Consider the following 6,288-nt stretch of genomic DNA (forward strand, 5'->3'; position numbering starts at 1 on the left):
ACTGAGTTGTGAAATCTAGAGCCATAAACCAATGAATGTTTTAATTTCTTGGTCCATATCGCAATTTTTCTAGTATGAAGAAAAAAGAGGCAAAACCAGAAATGTAGATACATACATGCATATGCATATGCACACTATATCACACATACTTACATGAGTATACACACTTTAATATGTATGTAGAAATATATATACACATGCCTAGAAATGATTCCAGAATGACATTGGATTGAGTTAAAATTTTGGAATGGGAGGCTGGGGCAGTTGACATTCTTTTCCAGAAGATAAGAGAGTCCTCAGTGGCAACGCTGACATTTTCAAGCCAAGAAAAGTCATATTAACGTAGGTTGAACCCAAAGAAAATCATCTGTAGTTGAACAATGACCAAACAGCCTTAAAAGAATTTGAAGACATTCTGTAATGTGGACTCTGTTGAATCGGACAGAGGATATCATTTTAGTTGTGGAAATTAAATCTGAAAATGGGACACAGTGGTGGGGAGGCAAGCCCTGGCTGCTCCCCCAGCACTGACAATGCTGTGTGTCTGAAGGTATTCCTCGTCTCCCAGCCCGGACACTACTAAGGTCCTTGAGGGCAGGGTCTCCTTGTTCATCGTCCAGCAAGTGCCTGGCATCGAGCTGGGTACACCTTCAATCTTGGTTGGAAAAATAAATACATGACTCAATACTTTCAAATGTTCAAAACAAAACTTATGAATTAATTGGGTTTTAGGTTTAGGAGTAAATTGCAAAGTATTATCAGTATAATCTGCCTCTCTACACACACACTCACCTTTCCGCAATTCCCCCAACCACTACGTGACTATTTTCCTCTCTGACTTCTCTGTGGAGCCATTATAACAGAATCACTGAAATGCTTTGATCTATAAAGGCAAAAAAATAATTTGAAAAGGAAGTAACCAGGAGGAACCTCATGCTGGGTTCTGCCATTAAGGAACGTGAAGGTATTTTTTTCTCCAGGTATGAGTCTCTTCATAAAACAGTTATCCAACTGGCTACTTCCTACCTATAATGTAGGGATTGCAGGGAAACAGGGAAGCTATATATACGTGCATTGATGGAGGAAAGATATTTTAAATGGTGTTCAACCAATAATATTGTAAAAATGCCCAGGAGACTTGTGATGTGGAGCCAGAAGGAGTCTACGAGGTGAGGTTATGTCTGCCCCAGTCCCCTTCGAAGCACTTAGAAATACTGCAAAACTGAATGAACTCAACAATCTGCAAAGGTGGAAAGGGGAGGTCCTTCTCCCTGGGGCTTCGTTTAGCTCTGTCTTTTGAGAGGAAAACAAAGTATGCATCGCAGTAAGAAACATTTTAGCATTTGTAAAGCAGGGAAAACTTTGAGTGCTAGAGAGATCTGGAATCGTTTTGAATCCTTCTATTTTACTGTGCCACAGGAACGCCGAAGATTTTACGTACTAGATTAACTAAACCAATCATTCTTTTTTACATTCGAATAAAACTCTCTCTCTTGAAAAACTTCAGGCAATCCGTTAGTGAAGGGTGTGTAAGCCCAATGGAAGCAGTTCAGCCTCCTCTGTCCGAATTGGGACTGGAAAACCAACAACCAGAATTGAAGAGACTTTATTTCTTGTACAAGTGTTTGGGGTTTTTAATGCCCTGCCTCCATTTATAGATCTGCTTGCGAGTGAGACCGACTCGCAAGTTTATAGAGGGGTTGTTCGGAACCTGCAAAGCGTGCTAGGTCCTGTGTCTTCGGCCGTGGGTTACTTCACCGGCCTGACTGCCTTAGTGTTTTCTGCCTCAGTATCCCTGACTTTGCATTCCTCTAACTGGCTTTGGCGTCTGCGCCTCCGTGAATTTGCCCATGCTGTTACCTCTGCCTGGAATCCCTCCCTTCCCTTCTCTAGTAAACAAACACGTAGCCTTCTTTCAGAACCTGGTGCCACCTCTACTATGAATCTTTTCTCGATTCCACAAATAGGTTTCACTGCTTCTGCTCCCGTGCTGCCCCCCGCTTCAGCCACCAGAACATGCAAGTGCACATACATATTAGTACTTATTCTTTCCACCTGTCAGTCTCCGTCATTAACCTGTGAAGCCCTTCAGGACGGATTATGTTCCATTGATCTCTGTCTGTCTGGTGCCTCGTCCAGCACCTCTTTGGCTCCTGATTTAAGATAATCCATCAGGAAAGTTGCAACAAAATGCAGGAGTAAGTGAAGAAAGAAGATATGGAACCCAAGACATAATGCCTCTGACCCATTAGAGCAGTAATGGCAAGTCCAAGGATGACGGTTGTGCAGTGGACTGAAATCAATCAGCAGGGGGTGAGACTGAAGAATGGGGGATCCTAGGAGAAAGGACTTGTGAGGAAGAAGAGAGAATACCTGATATGATGGAGATTCCAGGGCAGAGTGAGGGTGGGGGGAAGCTGCAGCTATAACAATGACAGTACGTAAAAGGAAAGGCTAGTCAAAACTCTAGGAAAAACCAAAAACTTCACAAGAGTTCTTTATAAGAAAAGAAATGGCTCATTTCTTGGAGCTGAAACAACATTTACATAGTCATAAAAACAGAAATTTTGATTGTTAATTTAACTACAAATACTGACATATCTGTATCTGGACAGAGGTGGGGAGAAGATGTAGCTAAGGGCCAGTGAAATCTGAGCCTAAGTTGTTGGTAGAACTTATGGAAAAGCTCCTTAATAGGTCAAAAAGCACGTGGGCATTCCCCTTTTCCTTTCTCTTGTCTCCTTTCTGGCCAGATGCAGAGTCCAGGGTTTCTGTGGTAGCTCTATAATCATCTAGCGTCCAACTTCCTTCTATCTTTCGGCTCCCTGTGTCCGGTTTCTCTTACGTGAGAGATAAACAAATCTGTATCTTGTTTAAGCAGCTTTTGTTGGATCTCTGTACTGGCAGCTGAACATAATTCCTAGCCGATACAAGAAATACAGCATTTTATTTAGAGATGTGGAATTAGCCACCCAAAGAAACACAGCCTTCTCCAGCTGTGTCAAACAAGTCGGGGCATGTCCAGGTGGAGGGGGTAGGCAGGAAGGGCATGCACACTCTTGACTGCATGTGCACACCCATGTCAAGGGGTGAAGAGTGAGCATGTGGGGAGAGCCAGGCCGAGTCAAGGGTGCACCCTCACAGCAGCAGCTTTGCCTAATCCCTAATAGGATACATATGTTTGGCCATTGATTTAAAATGCAGTTTGAATTATGGAATCACTCTTTGGGTCAACGTAGGCTGGATGCTGCTGGTTAAACTCCAGGGTTGATATTCTTCCTGTCCCCTTACCCTCTGTGCACTCCCACTTATGTATCTCAGCTGCCGCAGGGAGCTTCATTCCCTGATATTCCTAGCAGGGATGCTATGAATGGTTGTTCAAATCGTGCACTGAACTAGTCATTAATGGGACTTCTCTAAATCACTGACAACCCCTGTATGGAATAGTGGTGCCCTATCTCTAACTACCTTTTAAATCTAAAGTGCTTGCCATGGCCCACGGTGGCCGCCATGGTCCGTCCCCACCTATCTCACTAACCTCATAGTGACTTCCCTTGCTCGTGCCACTCTAGCCAGAGTGCACTTCTCCCTCTTCCTCATATTCCTGAAGCCCAGTAACACCTCAGGACCCTTACACTTGCCCACTCTGCCTGGATGTTGCCCCTCATTGATCAGTAACTGGATGTGGGCTGCTGTCTAAATTGGACATGACCTTGAGGGAGGCAGCGTCCTGTGGCTGAGGCAGTCCCCAGAGGCCTGACAGCCTAGGGCCATCTGCCGTTAGCGCTCCCAGCAGCGTCGTTCCTGAAGGGGGACATGGCTGGCACCTCACAGTGTCCACCACGTCTGTGTCGTTCATCACTACATCTCAAGTGCCTACAACAGTACCTGGTTCCATAGGAAGGAACTCGATACGCTTTCAGATGAATCTTAGTGGACTGAGAGTCAGGCTGTGTCCTTCAAACAGCCATTGCATACTTGTACTCTAAACCATTACGTTTAATCTTAAATTTCAATCCCTAAAGGACATGTTACTTCATTAATCTTGGAGCAGATAAGTAGACAGGAGACAGATCTTATCTTCACTGTCCCAAGCGCCTTACTGCCAAAACAGAGAGCCTGACAGAAACACACATTTATCAAACACTCCTTGACCTCACTCACCCGGGGGTGTACCGTTTGCCTTCACTGGTCACTACCCCGGTGGGCAGGCTCTCCCCCCAGCTCTGATGCATCATTGGCTGTGGACCTGCTCTTGCATAATGCAAAGCAAGTGGCCTTCTAGTCACGGAATTCCCCTTGGCCAGTCTTTACTTAACCGTGTCAGCCTCTCAACCTGAAACCTCCGCCTCCCAAGGAATGTTCTATTTAGCAAGGCCCTTCATTCAGCATCGAAGTGACTCCTCAGAACACAGTCCAGGCCTTCTTCATTTATTTTAACTTCTTTATTCACAGATATTAAAATAAATTCAAACGAAGATTGACTTTAAATAAAAAAGAGAGTGCTGAGCTTGAGAATCTGAAGCATATTTTACTAGGAAACTAACCTGAAAGGAGATGATCAAAAACTCTGATGTTAAGCATGGTCATGTGACTTATTCTGGCCAATGAAATATGAGAAGAGATGTGTGTCATTTCTGGCGCAAGCTTTAAGAACCAGTGCAGAATAGAAACCGAAAATAAAACGCGCAGAATGGAAAAGAGTCCCAGGGAATAATACATGGAGTCCCTCGATAAACACTTCTGGGGATGACAGTGTTATTTACATCATAAAAAGGATTTTAACTTCAAAGAAGAATTTATAGTGATAAAAATACATTGTTTGAAAAAAAAACCACAGTGTCGAAGATGCCACAAACTCCCTTTGCCGTGTCTTGTCAGTGGTGGTAGCATGTGTCAAGATGGAGCCGCCATCAGCCCGGCCCCTCGTGACTATGATGCTGACGTGCCAGGTAACAGAAGTGTCCGCAAGAAGCAAACTTTTGTTTGAACCACAGAGGTGTGGGAATGTTTGTTACTGAAGCGTAGCCTAGGCTCTACTGACCAGTCAGTTCTCTCTCTCTCTCTCTCTTATTTTTTGTTTGTTTCATCCTATTCACCTCTGTAAATCCACGGTGATGCTTGGACTCCCCTTTCAATGTGCCTCCCATGTATTTCGTTGCCTCTCCTAGTTACCCCGATGTCTCTGCCCCACCCTCCGTGATTCTCTCTGCTGCTCTGAGAGATTCCAGATTTCACACCCGGTCAGCATCCTGCAATTGTTCTACCCCCAGCCACTCTGCCCGACTCCTCATGTCCCCCTCCTGGTGCCGACCTCTCACAGAGATCCTGCTTCTGGAAACAGCCAAGAGGGAGGAGGGGGCTCCCTGAGCAACCGCCCACCAGTTTCCCCCGTCTGATCTCACACCGCCCCTCCCTTCCCCTCATTAATCTCAGAGGTAATATATTTTCCTAAGGACAGGGAGAAAGAGATCAATGTGTCTTGCTTTAAAATTCATGTTTGTGACTAGATAATTCCTTTTTCTAGTTTCCTGTCCCCACTCCTCATTTCAGTGCATGGTTCTAACTTCCATTAAAATATGACTCCAAACTCGCCTCGTTCAGGAAACATTTCAGGACTGATTGCACATGAATTGATTCATTCCTTTGCTAGTTGCCCCCCGGAACTTAGCTATTCAAGGGTGCTGCGCTAATGTTCCCTTGCTGATGAGATCTTTTGTAAATGTGTTCTTTGGATTTCCATGCTGGCTTTTCAGACTCGGTTTTACATGTAGGATTAGCAAAAACAGCTCAGAGTTGAAATACAAGGGGATAAATTAATCTTTCACTGAGAAATATTAAAATACCTTACTTTACAAACAATAAGAAGTCATTTAATTGGAACCCTTTCAGAGGCCAGATCTTCTGTTTCTTCAGGAAGTGTGCCAGACTCACGGGTCTGCACATCTAACTCACCCACCAAATATGTTTAACTGGCTTAGGAGACACATTTTCAGAGGCAAAATTTTCAATTATTTTCGGTGACTTGCTTTCATTTTATTTTATTTTATTTTATTTTATTTTATTTTATTTTATTTTATTTTATTTGTTAGAGTTTTTATTTATTTAAATAATCTCTACACGCAACGTGGGGCTCGAACTCACAACCCCAAGATCAAGAGTCGCATGCTCTTCCGACTGAGCCAGCCAGGAGCCCCGAGTCACTTTTAGAGAAAACATCTTGACACATGAGTTTCATCTCGCAATGCGGTTGATGCTTGGTGATGGTACTTGCTCATCGACTTGCTT

Source organism: Ursus americanus, chromosome 34 (assembly GCF_024610735.1).
Source record: "Ursus americanus isolate L20-20 chromosome 34, mUrsAme1.1.p, whole genome shotgun sequence".
Classification (NCBI taxonomy): Eukaryota; Metazoa; Chordata; class Mammalia; order Carnivora; family Ursidae; genus Ursus; species Ursus americanus.